At 46.1% G+C, this 21,155-nt stretch overlaps 1 protein-coding gene and 1 pseudogene across 14 annotated transcripts in view; both read right to left on the bottom strand.

The window, feature by feature from the left end:
- Positions 1-21,155, bottom strand: part of FHOD3 (formin homology 2 domain containing 3) — a 463,300-nt gene that overhangs the window by 425,950 nt on the left and 16,195 nt on the right. The window lies entirely within an intron of this gene.
- Positions 9,048-9,172, bottom strand: LOC140636167 (U4 spliceosomal RNA; annotated as a pseudogene).

The following is a 21,155-nucleotide window of genomic DNA, read 5'->3' as shown; positions in this document are numbered from 1 at the left end:
GTGTGGGTGATGGGGGTGGGACACGGGAGAGGGCGCAAGGGCAGGCCAGAGCAGATCGCATGGGACGAAGGTGCCCACACACTCTCCTGCACGCTGTGCACACACAACAAAGGTTTCAGAGGGGAGGGATGGGGCTGGTGTCAAGTTTCTGGAATCTCTGGTAGCTCTGTGGATAGCAGACAGCAGGAAGTGGGAGCTTGCTTTTGCTTCCTCCTATTGCTGCTGAGAGCTTCAGGTCTGGAGGCCTGACCGCAGGCCGTGGGCTGCCTGAGGATAAAGCCCGGAGATGGTGGATGACCCCCAAGCCACAGCCCTCTGTCCCTCGGGAACTGGCTTCTTCGGAGAGCAGGAGGTGGGGAGATGTGAAGTGGTGGTTAGTTTCTGAGTTTTACCAAATAAAGTAGAATCTAAGTGTGGGGGGGGCGGCGGTGGAGTGGTTTTAGGTACAAGCCGTGAGGCGTGAGGTCAGCAAGGGGCAGTGAAATCAGGAGGGAGCTATGGCCTCCAGCTTAGCCCACCGCATCTCTGCACTCACTTCTTGAGCAGCCCCAGCCAGCTCAGGACTTTAAAGACCACCCATCCCTGCTATGTAGCCCCAACCTAAAATCCAGACTTGAAAATCCATCGCCTATGTGGCATCTGCACTTGGATACCCAACCGACCACCCCACCTTGATACACCCAAACTAAGCCCCTAATCTTGCCCACAAACCTGCTCTCCCACAGTCCTCCTGTCTCAGCAGAAGGCTCCTCTGACCTTCCAGCTGCTCTGGCCATAACCACCAGCCAGCTTTGACCCCCCTCTTCCTCCCACATGCCATGCAGTCTGTTGGGAAAGCTTGTGCTTCTACCTTCACCATATATTCAGAATCTCTGACTTCTGCCACTATCACCCTCGCAATGAGGATCCTGGTATCACCTCTACCTACCCTACAGTCTCTCTCTTGACCCGGCAGCCAAAGGGATCCCTTGTAGTATGAATCAGATTTTGACACTCTGCAGCTCAAAATCCCCCAGCAGCTACTCACTGTGAAGCTCTACAGTTGAACTGCCCTTTATCTGTCCGCCTCTCCCACTGCTCTTCCCCTTACTCACTGCACTCTAGCCACTCCGGATTCTTGGTTGTTCCTCAAACATGCCAAGCACACTCCTGCCTCAGGACCTTTGCACTTGCTGTTCTCTCTCCCTGGAATCCAAAATACTCTTCCCCTAGAATGCCATGTAGCTTCTCTCCTCCCTCCCTGTAGGCCTCTGCTACAATGTCACCTTTCTGGAGGCCTTCCTTCACTGTTCCATATAAAATAGCAGCCCTGGCCCTCCCTCACCCCGTGTTATATTCTTCTTATCCTTCACCACCTGACATACACCTGTCTGTCTCCCCAGCAGAATGTCAGCTCCATGAGATCAGGAATTTCATTCTGACCACTGCCTTAGCCCCAGTGCCCAGTATATGGCAGCCAGTCACACATTAGTAGAATGTAGGACTTTGACAACTGAGAATGTGGAATAGAAGGCTTCTAAGAAAGCAGGGATGCTGCCAAGAGAGAAGCAGGAGCACTAGGGAGAAAAGAAGATAGCATGGAATAAAGCACGAGTCAGCAAACTATGGCTCACGGGTCCAATCCAGCCCACCACTTGTTCCTGCAAATAAAGCTTTATTGGAACATATGCATTTGTTCAAGGTTTGTCTATGGTGCCAGTTGCAGCACAAGATTTGAGTAGTTGCAGCAGAGATTCTACGGCCCACTCAGCATGAATACTTACTCCCTGCCCCTTCATAGGAAACTGTTGTCAACCTCTTACATAAAGCAGAATTTTTCAAGCCATAAACTCAAGGACAACCCTCCCACAAACAAAAACGTCTGCAAACCTTCCAGGAGGCTCACACCCCCGTTTGAGACACAGTCACAGAGCAAATACGGCAGTGGTGGAGAAGTAAGACTTCGCATCAGTCCCCGGTGCTGCCACTCAGTAACTGTGTGACATTACATAGATAACTTCTCTGGGGCTCTTCTTCCTTCTCAATAAAATAAGAAACACTACCAACCACCTCGTAGAACTATCGGGAAGAGTCAAGATTTTGTAGGTAAAGCACTAACGATGGCTAGCTCACAATATATCTACGCAACTAACCACTGAGAATTCTCTGTCCTCCAAACACAGTCTTGATGCTACACATGTATTGACTCATCTTACCCTTACAGAGACCCTAACAGGGCTGGGCCAGGACTCCAGCAGGTTTTCCTTATCTTTAATGAACACAATTTTCATTTTTAAAAAATAAGTTTTTATTTAAGTAAAGATGTGGGATGTCTGGGCTGCTCATTGGTTGAGTGTTTACCTTTGGCTCAAGTCATGGCCCTGGGGTCCTGGGATCGAGTCCTGAATCAGGCTCCCTGCAGGGAGCCTGCTTCTCCCTCTCCCTATGTCTCTACCTCTCTCTCTCTGTCTCTCATGAATACATAAATAAAATCTTTTAAAAAAAGATAAAATGAAATAAAAGTGATGAAGTCTATGGCTTCAGCATTGGGAAAGGACTGACTCTGGGGAGTCAGGGAAAGCCCTGAGCTCCCTTGGAGAGCTGCATGGGTCCCTGTGACCTCTGTCAATCTCCCCAGCTGCTTCCCAAATTAGCAAGAAAATCTCCAGATTCAAAGAAACCTCATGACACACTTTGCAAAGATACCACGGAAAGAAACTGATTTGGTGGCTATTTTTGGCTGGTTAGCAGATAACTGGTCGTTGCAGAAGCAAACCTCTTGAATCATTGGCTTTAAAATGCCAGACTCAGAGCAGAGAAACAGCAGCGTGGCAAAGGCAAACGCTGCAGGGCACCCGCTCCCTCTAGGGCTCTGCTTCCTGAGCCAGTGACGTTCTTTCGACTTTTTCACAAACCAAATGTGCAGTATTATTTTCTCAAGTATTTTCTAAAGTTTGAACTACTTTACTCCTATGAAATATGTGGGGGAAATTGTGCACCATTGAAATGTACCGTCTGTTAAATCAGAAAAAAGAATTTTCTTTTCTGAAGATTTTATTTATTTATTTATTTATTTGAGAGAGAGAGAGAGAAAGAGAGCATGAACAGGGGAAGAGGGACAAACAGACTCCTTGCTGAGCAGGGAGCCCAAGGCAGGGCCCGATCCCAGAACCCTAGGATCATGAGCTGAGCCGAAGGCAGACGCTTGGCTAACTGAGCCACCCAAGCGCCCTGGAGAAAAGAATTTTCAACTCAGACTAGATAACATGAGAAGCAGCACTAATTAAGAATCAATAGTGAATTCTTTTATGATACCATTTTTTAGGAGTAAATAACGTTTTTAACTTACTTGGTGAAACTAACGACAGGCAGAATTTAAAAGGAAAGCCTGACTTGGAAGTCAACTTAATTATGGCCCTGGCAGGCACAGTTGAATCTTTCAGTTCCCATAAACTCAAGTGTGTCTCACTTCGTTCCTTGACTTTCCCATTACCAAGATGGGGCCAGACTGAAAGCCCTAGTGTGAACACAAGACATTTTTTTTTTTTTAACAAGACATTTTTTATTTCAGCTCAACCACCGTGCTCACGGAAGATGGACATGGCTAGGCTGCTGAGTGGTCCCAGCTAACAGCACTCCACAGGGAAACACCCTCAGGGAAGAGATAACTGTGGTTCATTTTATAGGAACCAGTACCATTAGAACAAGTGAAGTTTTAGTTTGCTGTCTTATCTTGGGCTGCTATAACAAAATGCCAGAGACTAGGTGACCCAAACAAGAGACATTTCTTTCTTACAGAGGCTAGGAAGTCCAAGATCAACCTGTTAGTAGATTCACTTCTTGGACTTCCTGGCTTGTAGATGGCCACCATCTTTTTTTTTTTTTTAATTATTTATTTATTTAGTTATTTAGTTATTTATGAGAGACGGGGGGTGGGGGGTCGAGGCAGAGACACAGGTAGAGGGAGAAGCAGGCTCCATGCAGGGAGCCCGACACGGGACTCGACTCGATCCTGGGTCTCCAAGATCAGGGATGGCCGCCATCTTACTATGAGCTCCCATGGCCTTTCCTTGGTACCTTCGTGTGAAGAGAGGGATCTCTCCTGCCTCTTCCTCTTCTTATAAGGACACAAAATCCCTATATGTAGATATAAGGGGCTACTTATAGTCCCTTATACTATAAAGGACTATTTATAGTCCCTTTTATGATGGACTACTTCCATCATGGCCATGGTTTATGACATCATTTAAATTTTAATCACCTCCAAACATTTCACCTCCAAAATGCCATCACATTGGGGGTTAGACCTTCAACATAGGAATTTTAGAGGGACCCAAACATTCAGCCCATAACATGCCCTGAATAAAGTTTTTAAAACATCTTTTCATTCAGGTTCTGAAAATGGAATTCTTGCTTTCTCAAAGAAGCCCTCTCTACCGCCCACTGGGTCTAAGCTCTACTACATTCTGAAATCTTAGCATTTGTGTCTCAGTCTACAAAATACTAATTTACATCTGTCCTTTTGTTAAATAAATGCCCTTCTGTCTCTTTCATCTGTGGGTGTGGGCTCCCCTATCAAGAATTCTCTTTGCAGCAGAGTGAAAAAAAGAGGAGGGGGAAGAAGGGGGGGGCAGTGGAAGACAAAAAAGAGCCTTTGCTTTCCTTCCTTCTGCCCACAGCACTCTGCCCACTGCCAGCATCATCTATTATGAGTGAGGCAGAGACGATGGAGCTCTAGTGTCTCCAGGAAAGAGAAGAGCCACAGGAATGGCCCTTCTCTTTTCATTTCAATAATTCCTGGTCCTGAGGTTCCTCAAAAACCATGATGCTAAAGCACTCACTATGCTTAGGGATGAGGATAAATCTGCTACTGCACAATCTCAAAATCAGAGTATCTGAAAAATACCAGGGACGTTATCATCACCTCCTTCTTTTCCACATAGCCAATTCGCAATGGCAAAAGCCAGGAGTTTCTATATCAATGGTTTCCATCCTCTATGGTTTTTTTACATAAGTTTTTTTATTATCTAAGGATAAGCCATTTAGAAAACACTGAATACATCCATGTCACCACCACTCAGATAACAACATAGAGCATTCCTCGTTCTATGTTAATCCCCTTTTTCATCCAAATGTAATCTAGGGGTACCTGGGGGGCTCAGCGGTTGAGAGTCTGCCTTTGGCTCAGGTCATGATCCCAGGGTCCTAGGACTGAGTCCCACATCAGGCTTCCTGCAGGGAGCCTGCTTCTCCCTCTGCCTATGTCTCTGCCTCTCCCTGTGTGTCTCTCATGAATAAATAAATAAATAAAATCTTTAAAAACAAAAACAAGGGTAACTCCTATCTTAAATGGTAAAATTATAAATTAGCTTTCCCATACTTGAACTTGATATAAATTAAGTATTCTCCAGTCTAGCTTCTTTCTTTCAAATATATGTCTGCGAGATGCATCCATGTTGTTACATGGATGTAACAGCACACTGATTTTCAGTAGCTGTAGGACATGCTATTGTATGAATATAACACAATTATCCATTCCACTGCTGATAAACATAGTGTGGTCTCTGTTATTTAGTATCACACAGATTGCTACTGTGAAGATTTTTACATACATCTTTCGGGCATCTATGTTTATGTATCTGTTGGGTTTATAAGTATGGGATGGTGAGTCATAGAGCGCATGCAAATGTTCAGTTCTGTAGCTGTAAAAAGAGTATTTAAAAGTGGGTATGTGACCATTGCTTTGGTTCCACATCTTTGCCAACCTTAAGTTTTATCATGCTTTTGAATTTTAGCTATTCTGGTGGGTGTGCAAATTAAGAAAAAAAAATTTTTTTTGCGTGTCCCTGGTGAATAAAGTCTATTGGCCATTTGGGTATTATCTTGAAGTGCCTGTTCAAGTCTTTCCCCTCTTCTTCTATTAGTCTGTCTTTTCTTATTTATTTAGTAGAAGTAGGCACTCTTTACGTATTTTGAATATGAGTCCTTTGTTGAATAATACATACATACAGATAGATAAAGAGCCCATAAATATCTTCTCCCATTGTGTGACTTGCCTTTCAACCTTTATTGGTGTCTTTTGATGGACAAATCTTAATTTTAATGTACTCCAAATTATCACATTTATTCTTTTATGGCTAGTGCTTTTTCGCATCTTACCTAAAAATCTTTGCCTATCCAAAGTTGTGAATATTATTTTCCTTTATTATCATGTAGGGACTTTATTATTTAACCTTTCACCATTAGATTTACGATCCATCTGGAATTGAATTTTTAATATAATGCAACATAAGGGGCAGGAAGCATTTATTCCCATACGGATATCCAATTAACCTAGGACCAGTTACTGAAAGGATAAACCTCTTCCCACTACATGGCAGCATTACCTCTGTCATCACTAATACACGTGTATGTCTCTGGACTCCATGCTGTTCCAAGGTCTAGTTATAGACCTTGCACTACTGCACTAAATTGGGGATGAGGGAGCCCTTGCATCAATACCACATGTTTTAGGTACTATAACTTTGAAATAAATCTTCATCCTAGCAATGTAAGTCCTCTCTTTTGTTCTTTTTCAAGACTACCTTGGCCATTCTCAGTCTTGTGCATTTCCATATAAATACTAGAATCAGTTTGTCAGTTTCTACAAAAAAGGAAAATCTACTTAGATTTTAATTGGGATTACATACACCAATTTAAGACAAATTACATCTTTGCAATACTGAGTCTTCCAATTTATGAACATTATATATCTGTCCATTTAATTCAGTTTTTAAAAATACCTTTCAATTTCCTAAGTAGAGGTCTAGAATGTCTTCGGTCAAATGTACACCTAGATATCTGATGATTTTATTTTTTTATCATTTTAAGTTTCTAGATTTTGTTTCTGTGATACAGAAATTGAGTTAATTTTTGTATACTGATCTCGTATCCAGTGACTACTAAATTCATTTGTTAATTCTAGGTGATGAAGTATAGATTATTCTGAATAATCTTCATATATAATCATGATGTCTACGAATGACAATTTTATTCTTCCTTTCAAATCTTCATACTTTTTATTTCTTTTCCTGGCTTTGTTGTACTTACTAGGACTTCCAGTACCATGTTAAAAAGAAGTGATTATAACTGACTTCCTTGTCTCAGTCCTAGTTTCAGGGCTTTGAGTATTTTACCATTAAATATGATGTTTGTTCTATATTTAAAGAGACATCATTCATCAATATCTGCAGTTTGCTGAGATCCAAGTTTGCTAAGAGGTTTTTTTAAAACAAATGAATATAAACTTTAACAAATGCTTTTTCATATTATGAACATGATTTTTCCCTTCAGCCTGTTAGCATATTGAGTAACACTGATTTTTAAATATTCAACCAAATTTTCACTTCTAGAATTATTCCAACTTGGTACTACTCTGTCTTACCCTTTGACTACATTGTTTTTTGTTTTTTTTTTTGTTTTGTTTTGTTTTGTTATTTATGATAGTCACAGAGAGAGAGAGAGAGAGAGAGGCAGAGACACAGGCAGAGGGAGAAGCAGGCTCCATGCACCGGGAGCCCGACGTGGGATTCGATCCCGGGTCTCCAGGATCACGCCCTGGGCCAAAGGCAGGTGCTAAACCGCTGCGCCACCCAGGGATCCCCCCTTTGACTACATTGTTGAACTTATTTTGCCAACATTTTCTTTAGGTTCATATCTATACTTACAAAAGAGATTGACTCAGGCAGTTTTCTTTCTTGTAATGTCCTTGTCAGGATTGGGGATCAAGGTTATATTCATTAAATAAGTTTGGAAGTGTTCTTTTTCCATTTTCTAGAGGAGTTGGTATAAGATTGGTGCTAGTTCTTCTTTAAATATTTGCATCACTAATGAGGATATCTGGTCCTAAGGAATTCTTTATAGAAAGGATTTATTTACAGATCCAATTCTTTAAGACCCAAATATGTAAATTTTGTCAAATGTTCCTTTCATATGCACTTATAAAGAATATATAATCCACAATTATGTGGCATAATGATCTCTACATGTCAGATAGGTTATACTGGTTGATAGCATTCAATTAAAATCTTCTAGAGCCAAGCAGATTTTATTGTCATCTTCTGCTATCAGTTACTTAAAAAGCATGCTAAAAAGCCACTCTAATTGTAAATTTGTCTATTTACATGATATTACAGGTTATTTTGTCTATCAAAATTCATTTCATATATTCTATAATTAGATATAAACAAATTTGGGTTTCTGGTGTCTTGGTTGATTGTTCCTCTTCGTATCTAGTTATGTTTTCTGCCTTAAGTTCCACTTTGTCTCATTTGCTATATCACCTGATCTGCATGGAATGTCCTTTTTCCATTCATTTACTATCAGTCTTGTTGACTCCCTATATTTAAGGTATTTTTGTAAGGAGCATTAACTGAATTTTGCTGATTTTTTTTTTTTAAGATTTTTACTTATCTTTTTGAGAGACAGTGACAGTAAGAGAGATCAGAGGGAAAGGGAGAAGTGGACTCACTGCTGAGCAGGGAGCAGGACACCAGGCTCCACCCAGGACCCTGAGATCATGACCTGAGCCAACAAAGGCAGACACTTAACCAAGGGAGCCACCCAGGTGCCCCAGGTTTTTTAAAATTAAATTTCACAATCTCAGAGTTTTAATTGGAATACTTAACCCATTTTTAAACTCATTTTTTAAAAGATTCATTTATTTATTTTAGATAGAGAAAGAGAGCAGTGGGAAGGGACAGAGGGAGACAGAGTGGTAAGCATATTCCATGCTAAGCACAGAGCCAAGTGAGGGGTGCAATCCTACAACATTAAGATCACGATCTGAAAAAAAAAAAAGATCACGACATGAGCCGAAACCAAGAGTCAGACACTCAACTGACTGTGCCACCAGGCACCCCTCACCCATTTTTATTTAATGCAATTATGGATATACTTGGATTTAAATCTACATTCTACACATTTTCTATTTTTCCTATTGTTCAGTGTTCTTTTTTCTCTCAATTCTCACCTTCTTTTGGGTTAGTCAAGTTTTCTTCAATACTCTCTTCTCCTCTATTATCTTGTTAATTATATATTATTTTACTATTATTTTAAGGACTACCATGTAAATAACATCCTTCACTTTTTCAATTAGCAATAATTGTGCCTCAGATAAACCTCATTGGCTACGATACTGCCACTGTGCAAAGCTACATCCTTCACTTTTTATTGATTAGTACTTTTCCCATTGTCTAGAATATAAAAGGACTTTAAAATAATTCATTCCTATTTACCCCCATTCCTTTTTTATTCCTGCTTATTGTCTATTTTGATTTTACATGTACTTTAGTTCCATGAGACATTATTATTGCTTTTTACAGTCAGTATTCATTTAGATTTCCTCACATTTGCCTTATCCATTGCTCTTCATTCCTGCATCTCCATGCTTCTAACTGGAATCATAAATGCTTCTTTCTGAAGAATCCCTTTTAGTATTCTTTAGGGTGCATTTGCTGGCAATAAATTCAGTCTTTGCTCTTGGAAATGATTTTATTTCATCTTTATCTCCAAGGAAAACCTCGGTATAAAATTCTACTTTGGCATTTACTTTTCAACAGTTGAAAGACGTATTTCATTGTCTCCTAGAGTCCATCATTTCAGCTGAGAACTCTGTTGTTAGTCTTCCTCTTGTTTCTTCAAGAATAATAGGTCTTTTTTCTCAGGCTGCTTTTGAATTGTCTTTTTGTCTTTGGCATTCAGAAATGTTACTGGCATGTGTTTGTGTCTTTCTTTACATTTATCCTGCTTGGGGTTTATAGGACTTCTTTAGTCTATGGTTTGGTACACTTCATTAGTTTTGGAAAATTCTCTGTTAGTATCTCTTAGAATATTGCCTCTTCCATTATCTTTATGGGGTTCCAACTGACATGTGTGTTACACCTCTTTATTATATATCATGTATCTTTTGTGGGCATTTTCAATTTTATTTTTCATCTTTTCTCTCTTCCTGTTTTTTTTTTTTTTTTTTTTTTTTAGGATTTATTTATTTATTCACGAGAGACACAGATTGAGAGAGGGAGGCAGAAACACAGGAGGAGGGAGCAGCAGGCTCCATGCTGGGAGCCCGACGTGGGACTCGATCCTGGAACTCTGGGACCATGCCCTGGGCCAAAGGCAGACACCAAACTGCTGAGCCAACAAGGGATCCTCTCTTCCTGTTTTAGACAGGATATTTTTAACTGGCCTATCTTCTAGATCACTAATCTCTCTTCAGCTGTGTCTAAGCTAGTGTTAAATCCACCTATTTATGCTTAATACCATTGATTCTATTTTAGTTCTAGAATTTCTATTTGATTGTTTTTTCTATTTGATTTTTTATGTAAATAGATTCTAATTCTCTGGTGAAATTCTCCATCTTGTCATTTACTGTCTTGAACCTCTTCATCACAGACATTAAAGTCCCTGCCTGATAACTGCAATATCTACCAGCTGTGTGGTTTTTGACTGTTTTGACTTTTTCTTCTCTTGATCCTGCTTCTTATTATGCCTGATATTTAACTGAGTGATGGATATTATATGTATATGTAAAAGTACAAAGGATCTAGATGATACATGATTTTCTGATTTTCTTTAGTTTGGGACAGGCAACTAGATCAGGAACAGATCATCTTAATCCAAATCAGCAGTTTAGCTGATTTGAGGCTTAGTTTCAGTCTTTGCAAATTTGGTCTATTTCTGGTTAGCTAGTTTAAGGTTGGGTTTCAGTCTTTATAAAGTTGGCCTATTTTAGCAAGCTATTTCTCCTAGGATGTAGTCCTCCAGGGTTCCTGACTAAAGTGGGAGGGTATTTATAAGCATGGGGTGTTTCCAGGATATCTCCACCTTTGTAAGGCCCAACTCTCACTTTTATCTCCTTGGCATAATAAGACTGTTTACAGTTCTGCTCAACGATTCAAGCTCTCAGCCTGTGCTGTTTATGAACCATTGTTATTTGGAGAGGGAGGGTCTCAAAAGCCAGACAGTAACATATGAGAAATTAAGTCTGAGATGGGACTGACCTTTTCAGATTTAATCTTCTGGCCACTTTCTAATTACATACACATCAAAAACCTAGAACCAAAAACAAAACAAAAACAAACAAAAAAACCTAGAACCAGGATGGAGAACGCATCAAAAAAAACTTAATACCATAAATCTGAAGCAAAGAAAAGCAAAAAAGAAAAAGCTGAGAAGTTGTTGGAAGAGGCGGTGGCAGTGACTTCAGGGGATCAAAGATGACTGAGAGCAGGATCCTACCCAGTGAATGTTCTTCCTCTCCGTAGGGAGAAGGAATTCAAACCCATTCTCATAATCTAAAGAGAAGGAAAACCTGAGGAAGGTGGAGACTCATCACTGGGAAGGCAAGGAGAATGGTGACTTCCAGCCGCCGTCAGTGGAGCAGCCTCTATGTAGGTGACAGCATCTATCTGGAGCAGCCTCTATGTAGGTGACAGCATCTATCTGAACCAGTGCCTGGAAACGGGGAGGATTTGGGGAATGGGAAATAGCTGAGCACCGGTGTGGGGGTGCAGAGCTCGGCTCAGTCAGAGACCAGATCGGGTGTGGGTGGAGGAAGCTGCATGAAACCAAGTCATCTCCTGCATCTCCAATCCTACCTTCATGAATGTATTACAGCTTGGGGAACACACAAGGATGCCATGTCCCAGGACCAGCTTCCCTCAGTTCACTGCAGGGACCACTGCTTCTGCAGCAATGTGGATCTAGAAAAGAGGGATACTGCAAAGGGACAGGAAATGGCTGGGGGACTGAGGGATCAGGGGACAGTGGGATGGAGGGCAGGCTGAATTCAGGTTGTAGAGGACCGTGAATGTCAAATTAAAAAGATCAAATCACTTAGGCCTTTGGCCACAAGATCCAAAGCAAAGCTCTTCTAACCAGACCATCTTTCTGTTCTCCACTCAGCTCAGCACACTTCTCTTATGGGCACCACAGCCAAGGCCACAAAATGTGGGGCGTTGGCAGCAGCACGCAAAGCAGATGGGAAGCAAAATTTAGAACACAAAGTCCAGCAATGGAGCACACCGTCAAATTCTTCCACTTAGCACCATGGCAAGGACACTTAAAAAAAAAAAAAAAAAAAAAGACTGCAATGGATGGGATTGTCTGTGAGGCAAGATTGCAGATAATGAGAAGGCTTCAGATAGCATGTTTAATTACTCACAAAATGAAGCCCTTGCTGGCTTGGGTCACAGCCTCAGGCATATTGGGATGCCTCTCCCCACTCCTCTAGCACCCCCAGAGTGTGTAGTCAGGCAAAGCGACACTCTTGATGGCAGCAGCAGAGGACCCACCTGCACCACCAGCCTCAGCGCCTAGTTCCCAGTTCCCACCACTAAGGCAGCTCCAACCACTCCTGCCCTCCACCTCAGCCCTGTGTCCCCTCAGAAGGAAGAGAGACTCAGCAGCAGCAGCCCTCTCAGGGGAATATTGTGAAAGTACTGAAATCATTCTTTCCAAAAACTTTCACCCCTCAATTACAACATCCATCAAGCAAGATCATAATTGCCAGTTTAACTATCTTTCTAGATTAGGAATAACTAGCAGACATGTTCTAATATCTCCCTGGATATTTGGTTCCCATCCAAGACTCAAAATACACTAATTGCATTTCTCAATTTGCTCGAAAGCCTTGTAGCTTGACCCCAGCTCTGCCGATCACCACCAGGACTCATTACTATGATAATGATTATGGATACACCAAATCCTGGTTTCAAAGGCCAGAAACGAGGCCTGGCATCCCAGGCTCTGCATCAACTGGCCTGGCTCAACCCACTCCCCTCTCCAAACCTCTAATCTACTCCCCACTCTCCCACCCGCCTACACTCACATCTTCTTTCCATACTTGACTACATCCCACCTCCGTCTTGAGTTCACTCCTGACCACACCGGTCTGACTCCCACAGGAGAAGGGACCCAGTGAGGGAATCCCAAGCCAGGGATAAAACGAGAAAGAGAAGCAGCAGCAGATGCCTCCCTTTCTCCCTGAGAGGGCCAAGCACCATGATAAATGCTTTCCAAATGTCATTTCATTTAAAGCTTGCAACCACCCTCTCAGAAAAGCATTATTATTGCCATTTTATGTATGTAGAAACTGAAACTCAGAGGGACTGGAGGCATGTGTCTATGGGATCCAAAGCCTGGCTTTAAACCAGCATGCTGCACTAAACAGCCAAAGGAGCGTTTCCATAGTGGGGTGTGGGGGTGGCAGGTGGCAGCGCCCAGCAGCCATATCTGGCATTTTACAGGCGGCAGTAAGTGCCAGTGGAATGGATGAGTGAGTTAACGCCAGAAGAGGAGGATGACCCAGCCAGGAAGAGGGGCAGGGGGGCGGGAGGATGGAGACAAGGCAGAAACAAAGGCAGGCAAGCTAGAAGCAGCTAGGAATGTGAGGAAACTAAGACAGCCAGGTTTTTTTTTGTTTTGTTTTGTTTTGTTTTTAATTTTTTATTGGTGTTCAATTTACTAACATACAGAATAACCCCCAGTGCCCGTCACCCATTCACCCCCACCCCCCGCCCTCCTCCCCTTCTACCACCCCTAGTTCGTTTCCCAGAGTTAGCAGTCTTTACGTTCTGTCTCCCTTTCTGATATTTCCCACACATTTCTTCTCCCTTCCCTTATATTCCCTTTCACTATTATTTATATTCCCCAAATGAATGAGAACATATAATGTTTGTCCTTCTCCGACTGACTTACTTCACTCAGCATAATACCCTCCAGTTCCATCCACGTTGAAGCAAAAGACAGCCAGGTTGATGAAGCAAAGACAGTGATTCAGACAATGGTGAGACATAATGATGGATCAGCCTGGACAAAGGGGACCCTGCCAAGTCCCTGAAGGCACGCAGGCCTCCAGGTGTTGGTGATGACCAATAACTGAAGGGGGCGGCCTGTCGGGCCCCGCAGCTCTAACTCAGTGTGCCCCACACCAAACCTACCCACTCCCCCCAGGAAACCTGCTCTTCCTCTCAGGCCTATGGGTTCCAGGACAGCCCCAGCTCCCTCCTGGGGCCTCGGCTCTGGCTTCGCCTTCACCCATGCCCCACACAGCTGTAAGTGAGGACCAACCTCAGATGCTGCAGTGAAGAAAACAAGCACAATTTACTGCAATGTGTACCCTGGCCCATTCCCCTGGCCCCAGGCCCGGGGTGGAAGGTAGGCCATCTTCCAGCCACCCACTGCTCTTTCACCTGCAAGGGTGGAGCATGCACCCCACCCTCCCTCCTCACCTGTCCTCAGACCCTGGCATCAGCTCACAATCTTCCCTCCACCCTCATGTCTGCCATCCTCTTACAAGAAGTCCCCACCTCAATGGCCTGGCACCCCCTCCCTCAGCAAGAAAGAGGTGGGAGGAGCCACACTTCTACCGGGTCCTGTTTACCAACCACACAAAGTCACATCCAGAAAGTTGGTAAATCCACATTCTTTTGCTTTTTTTGTTCTTGTTATTTGTTGGGCGGGAGGGAGTGGAAATAGAGGGAGAGAGAGAATCCCAAGCAGGCCCCAGGCCCCAAGCAGAGCCCAGCATGGGGCTCCATCTCACAACTCTGCGATCATGACCCGAGCTGAAATTAAGAGTCGGAGGCCTGACCTACGGAGCACCCAGGCTCCCGCACAGCAAGCACCTGGGAGAGGCAGTGTCTGAGAGGCAGGAGGCTCTGCCGCCGGGGCCACAGGGACAGCAAGGCTTCGCGGTCTCTCCGAGAGTCCAACCTGGGGCGCATCCGAGAACACACACAGCGTCACCTGCAGCTCTGCAGCCTTCCTCGTGGCTCACGGACACCGAAAGCTCCCTCCCTCCTCTGTGGGTGGGAGGCTGCCCTCCCTGCACACCCGCCACTGTGCTCTGGCACCCCGGGGGCCGGCAGATGCCCGAGCGCCGCCCCTGGGAGAGGGCCGCCGGCCCCCCAAAGGCCTGTCTGTTCCCCCTCACCCTCACATCACCTGCACTGGCCCAGGGGATGGTGTTCAACGTCCGACTTGAGCCAAGGGCAAGCAACAGTTGTGCAGATCCTGGAAGTGTGATAGTGTGAATGGTTAGTGGCAGCCCCCGTCCCAAGAGCCCCGCCAGGATGGGGAAGATAGAGGTCCCTCCTCAGCCCCCTGAGCCAGAAGCTGGGGAGACTGAGTGGCGGCCTGCAGACGCCGGGGGCTCCCCGTCCTCCCTGCACACACCCATGGCTGGGGGGAGCGCCCGATGCTGAGTGCACCTGACTGTCCTCCCTCGCCACACTCCGGAGCACCAGGCTCAGCACACGTGCACACACACCCACACCCACACCCACACACACACACACACACCTGGCGCAGGACGGGCCCTGACCACTTAGATTAGGGAGTCCTGCCATTGCCCCCCAGGGTTCCTGGAGGTGCACACCCCCGGGGCGCCCAGTAAGAACGACGACAGGGAACCACACAGTTGGACACAACTCTGTGTCCCCGTGAAGCATGTTTACAGGTAAGAAAAGGTGCCGGTTCTCCTCGGGAACAATGCAAAGAACTGATCCAGGAATCTAGAGACGAGCTGGCAGCAAGGACCACCGGGGTCTGGCCCAGTTTTCTCATTCTGTAGATGAAGAAGCTGAGTCCGCGAGACCCGCACAGATCACCGAGCACATGATGTCACACTCACTATTTTGTTTTATTTAGTCTCTCTCTCTCTCTCTCTCTCTCTCTCTCTCTCTCTCTCTCTGTCTCGGCATCTCTGCCCCTAGAATATACACCCCAAGAAGGTCAGGATTCTTGCCTGTTGTGTTCGCTGCTGCTCCCACAGTGCTTAAAACAGGGCCTGGCACATAGCAGGCACTCAGTAAAAACGTGACCAACGCAGCTAATTACCCACAGTCATGAGCCATGTGCTCTGAGGACATCATGCTGCTTCTCAGCACGCTGCCAGCTATTGATTCCAGAAGGATTAACAGTAGCCTCACCAACAAACACCCCCCGGGGAGCCGTGCTGCGGAATGACTGGGTGTTGGGGTGCGGCAGTACAGTTTGCCTTATCAGGTCAGTCTTCAATCCACTGATTACTCTGAGCCTTTTAGAAACTGACTGGAAACACTTATGAGAACCCAAGGCCCTTCGATCAATGAGGACTGATCAATATTGCCAAAACCCACTATGGAATATACAGACAGCGCCATAAACCCAAAGAGCTGCCCTTCTCCCCCATTAGATGGGTTTTCAGCCCCAGCTACCCGTGCCATAGAATCAGAGCAAGGCCATGTTTGCTGGTCAACAGCAGAGCCTTCATGCGGAGTGCCAACTCTCTCCCATGCAAGAAGGGAGAAGCAGGGCCTGGTCCCGGGAGTGCCGCGGGCAAAACCTCTCTTTGCCCCCTCAGAGTCCTCCCGCTTTGGCAAGCACTAGTCACCAGACCAACACTGCCCAGAATAATGAAATTTAAACCCTTTAGACTTTGCAGAATTGCACACACTAATTTAATGGTGCTTGCATGCTCTGCTTCAGGGACCAGGCAGGCCAGGGAACTTTTGTAAAATGAAAGCAATGGCTCTCCAAGGCTGTGGGGGGAAGAAAAGAGGCTTAGAGACACCAGAGTCCTGAGACACAAAGAACTCTTGGTGGGTGGGGGCCCCTCCCCTCCCTTCCCGCTCCTCAGCCTGGGATTAGCCCTTGTCTTTCTCATGGCTGCCTCACCAGCAGCCCGGAGGGGGCAGGCACGACAGGCAGAGTGCTGCCACTTGGGAGCCTGGCAGGTCACAGCGCTGGGGGACAGCCCACGAAGGAGGAGATGGCAGGGGATGTTGGGGGGGGGGGACACCAAATCAGGAAACCAAACCATGTTTCCCAAAGTCGAGGTGATGACAGAAGCAGTGGGGAGTTCTCAGGGACATCGCAGATCAGAGGGGCCTCTGTGCGGGCCAGGCACACAGCAGGGGCTAATGAGGCACACATGTCAGCATAGACAGGTTCTGGGCTTTCATTAAAGTCCTCCCTCCCTGCTGCCATCAGGCCAGGCCTTAACCAAAGCGCTGTTCACAAACACTCATGTTAGAAGCAAAATTCAAAATCATGGGGTGCACACATCCCCTCAGAGGAGCCCCCCGTTTTCATCCAAAAAGGAACTGGCAGAAGTTTCTGTACCGTGGATGAATGAGAGAACCAAGTGGCTTGGAGTCGGGTGGATGTAGCAGAGGGAGTAGACTCTGGTCACAGGAGACAGAATCTGGAATACAGAGCTCCTGAGGGGCCAAAGACATGGGCAGAGACCAGGAAACCAAGAGAGAGGGAGAGGAAGAGACTGACTTTTCAGGGAGGTGACCAAGGGACATTGTCCTAAACACGATAACAGAAACCCACAGGACCTAATGAAACTGAAGATAGGCCAAGCACGACTTCCTACACAAGCAGAGTCCCCAGCCTACCCACAGGTGGCATTCAAAAGTTCACCGTGACTCAGTGTCTGGAACTCTGAATGCATTTTTCATAGAAATGAAGTGATACCCATGGTGAGGATATCAGGCCAGCCTGTCACCATCATGGCCGAGGAATTCTCGGCAACAAGGCCCATGCTTTATTCTACTTGACTTCCATGTGCACTGCAGGGAACCTGACAAAGAGCACAAACTCACATGGATGTAGAGTGAGTGAAAGGCTTCTGTGAACATCAGGCACAATTTCACATTTCACTTCCTTGTGGGTTCCTAGAGAAGCACTGACGTCCTCAGTTTTTAAAGATACTTGGAGAATCACACCAAACTCCCCCTATTTAGACCATTCACCTGATTTATGACTATAATATCCTAAGGAAACTAAGTATTCCTAATAACCCCACAGGATAGAAAGAGAGCTATAAGGCTCGATGCACAATGCCTGCTTATACGTTCCAGGCAGCTCCCCAGGCTGGGAGCTTCATTCAGTCAAATACAAAAGGAATGCACAAGAAGTCCTGATGAAAAGGTCCTCCACTAAGGGTCACCTTGAGGCCTTGGCAACCTTCTGGACCCTGAGCTCTCCATTAGTAAAGAGAAGGTAAAACTCATTCAAAAACCAGGTCTTGGGGCACCTGTGTGGCTCAGTCCATTAAGCATCCAACTCTTGATTTCAGTTCAAGTCATGATGTCATGGGTCATGAGATGGAGCCCTACATCAGGCTCCACACTCAGTGGGAAGTCTGCTTGAGATTCTCTCCCTCTGCCCCTCCCCTGACTCACACCTGCACATGCTCTCTCCCTCTCTCAAACAAATAAATAAATCTTAAAAAATAAAATAAAACAAACTACAGATCTTTAACATTCTAGCCTCTGAACTTCTTAAGGATTCAGCGTCTTCCCATTGTTCCCACCACCTCCTTCTTCACTTCAGATGGGTCTCTTTTCTGACTTGCCAGAGGAAGAAAACCACAGCCATCCAGCCACCTACCCCCCACCACTGCTCACTTCATCTCTGTGATGATCAAAGTGCATTTTTCATACTCTGAGATCCTCCAATGCGGCCTGCTAGTTCATCGATTTATGGTATTTTGCCAACTGATGGAATTTCTGATGATCTGTGCCCTGCAGCTTTGAAAATGGTCGCCACACAGCTCTGTCATGGGTGCTGTCCCTTTGTAAAGTCTTGGAATGAGGGTACAGAGTGAGTACTGGGTGACGTCACAGCTCAGGATGATAGGCTGCAGGGGGACCCCAGGGCTTCATCTCATGTTCATCCCCAGCAGGGCCTCTGAAGGCTTAAGAATAAAGAATTGCCAGATACCTACGAAAAGTGATTTTTAAATGAATGATCCTTTCTCTGGGCAGTGTTTGAAAAGGTTCTTATATTCTGAAGTTCAAAGACTCGAATAACAAATTCTTCTGACAAAGGGTAATTTGCCTAGTAAGTTCAAACCCCCTGACAGGCCTGCCAAGGAGAGTGCCAGGTAATTCTCTGCCAAAAAGCAATCCCATTTCTAGGTATTTATCCTAGAAAAATGAAAACGTATGTCCACACAAAATCTCTGCACATTTACAGCAGAAACAGCGGTAGGACACAGTGGCTAAGAGATTAGACTCCAGATCAAATGTTTATAGGAGCCTTATTTGTAATCACCAAACACCGGAAATAACACAAATGCCCTTCAAAGCGTGAATGAATGACCAAATTGGTACATCCACACAACAGAATTCCACTCAGCATCAGAAAGGAAGGAGCTGCTGATGCACACAACGTAGATGGGTCTCAAGGGCATTACGAAGAGTGAAGAGGCCAGTCTCTGAAGATTACATACTAAATGATTCTTTATATGGCCTTCCAGAAAAAAAAAAAAAAAAACTATAGGGAAAGAGAACAGGTCTGTGGTTACCAGGGATTAGGGAGGTGACAAAGGGCTAGCCCTAGGGAGTTCTTCACGTTGCTGGAGCTCTCCTATAACCTGCAGTAGTCACAAGAATCTCTGCATGTGTCAAAATCCCTAGGATCATACACCAAAAATGAGAGTGAATCTTATATAAATGTCTGATTAAGAAGTTCACAGACCTTTGACACTTCTCACCAGGTAGCAATGGTGTCTTGAACGTTGTCCAGCCTTCCGACCTGTTCGAACGCGTGGAGTACCAGTGAGAGGGACAGAAGAGGAGAGACAGCACCCTCCCGGCCTCCGTCATGAGCCCTGAGATGCCAAGGAAGAAGTCCAGCCACCCGGAAGCCACCATATGAGAGACCCGTGGAAAGATCAGAGAGAGAATGAGACCAGAGAGATAACGAGAGATGCCCAAGGAGCCCCCAGCGACCTGCATCTGCCCAGCCCAGAGGACAGCCTTGCAACCGAAGAAGCCAGGATCGGGCTGCTCGCCCATGGCAGATCTGGAGCCAGAACCACCTGGCAAGATGCTCCCAAATTCCTGGCCCAAGGAGACCACGAGAGATAATGTGAATATTTTAAGCAACTATGCTTCAGAGGGATTTGTTCACGGCCATGGATAACTAATAAAGGCAAGGCACACTTTCTGAGCAACTGCCACGTGACAGACACTTTCTCATACATTATCCCGCTTGCTTTTCCTTCATTTCATCATTTGCCGGACGCTTTCTGTACGCCAGGGCCTCTCTATGGAACAGGGCAAGAAGTGCCAAGAGCCAACGGAATCCCCAGAACGTGAGGGCGGAGAGAAGAATGGTCAGAGCCAGGGAGAAGCTGCTGGCTTGGGCAGCTGGCCAGGGGGGTGCTCCTCACAGAGGCAGCGCGGGTCTGGGGGAGGCTAACCAGCTGCCATCTGGACACGGCGCCAGTTGGGCATCTGCGGGTCATGCGAGAGGAGCTGTCCGGGGGCGGTGGGACAGTCGGCCCCAGGGCCGGAGAGAGCACCAGGCGACACGGAAGGCCGAGGAGGCCCATGGGGGCGCCCTGGCGGCCAGCCAGAAAGCGAGGTCAACTGCGAGGAGGAGGCCTGGTCGAGACAAAGGCGCGAGGAAGGCCAACACTCAAAGGGCAGGAGGCCACCGAGGACTGAGAAGGAAGGGACGGAAGGAGGGTCTGCCACTGTGGGCCGTGGAGCCGCAGCGTCCCTCGGAGGGGATGATGAGGACCGGCGAGCGCTGCCAGGACCTCAAATAAGACACAGACAGGAAACCAGCCCCTGCGTTAAGGCCGAGCAACCTTAGCAAGGGCGGTTTGGCTGCGCGCCGGGCCGTGGGGACGGGAGCGAGAAGGGGCAGGAGGGAAACTGAGGTGCGGCAGCGCGGCGGGGAGCAGCTCTAAGAGGCCCGGCGGGGAAGGCCGACTCGGGCTCTGCGGGCCGGCAGGAGGGTTTTCTGGGTGACAGAAGCTTCTGCCCACCTTGTGGCTAAAGGAACGATCCCACAGGGAAGCCGAGGCTGGAGGTTCAAGGCGGGCCAGGGGCCGTTTGGCTCTGCAGGCATCGGTGGGGGGGTGCGGGACAGGAAACAGGTCCCCCCAGGGGACCTCGCAGTTTTGTTTGTCCCCACGGCCCTGTGAGGGAAGACACTACAACAGGTCCAAGGTTTTAGGAGGTGGAATATGGAGTGCACGGGCTGGGCCAGAGCTGTCACCCACCAAGATTTTGCTGACCCTCGGCGTCCTTTACTTCGGTTACTGTGCTGGCCCTCAGAGTCTGACACTGAGCAGATACCCCATAAATGTTTGTGAAAGAGAGGAGGGAGGGAGAGAGTCCCTGAAA

This window comes from Canis lupus, chromosome 6, assembly GCF_048164855.1.
Source record: "Canis lupus baileyi chromosome 6, mCanLup2.hap1, whole genome shotgun sequence".
NCBI classification, from domain to species: Eukaryota; Metazoa; Chordata; class Mammalia; order Carnivora; family Canidae; genus Canis; species Canis lupus.
Note: the sequence above shows the minus strand (reverse complement) of the source record. Positions and strands in the feature narration are given on the sequence as shown.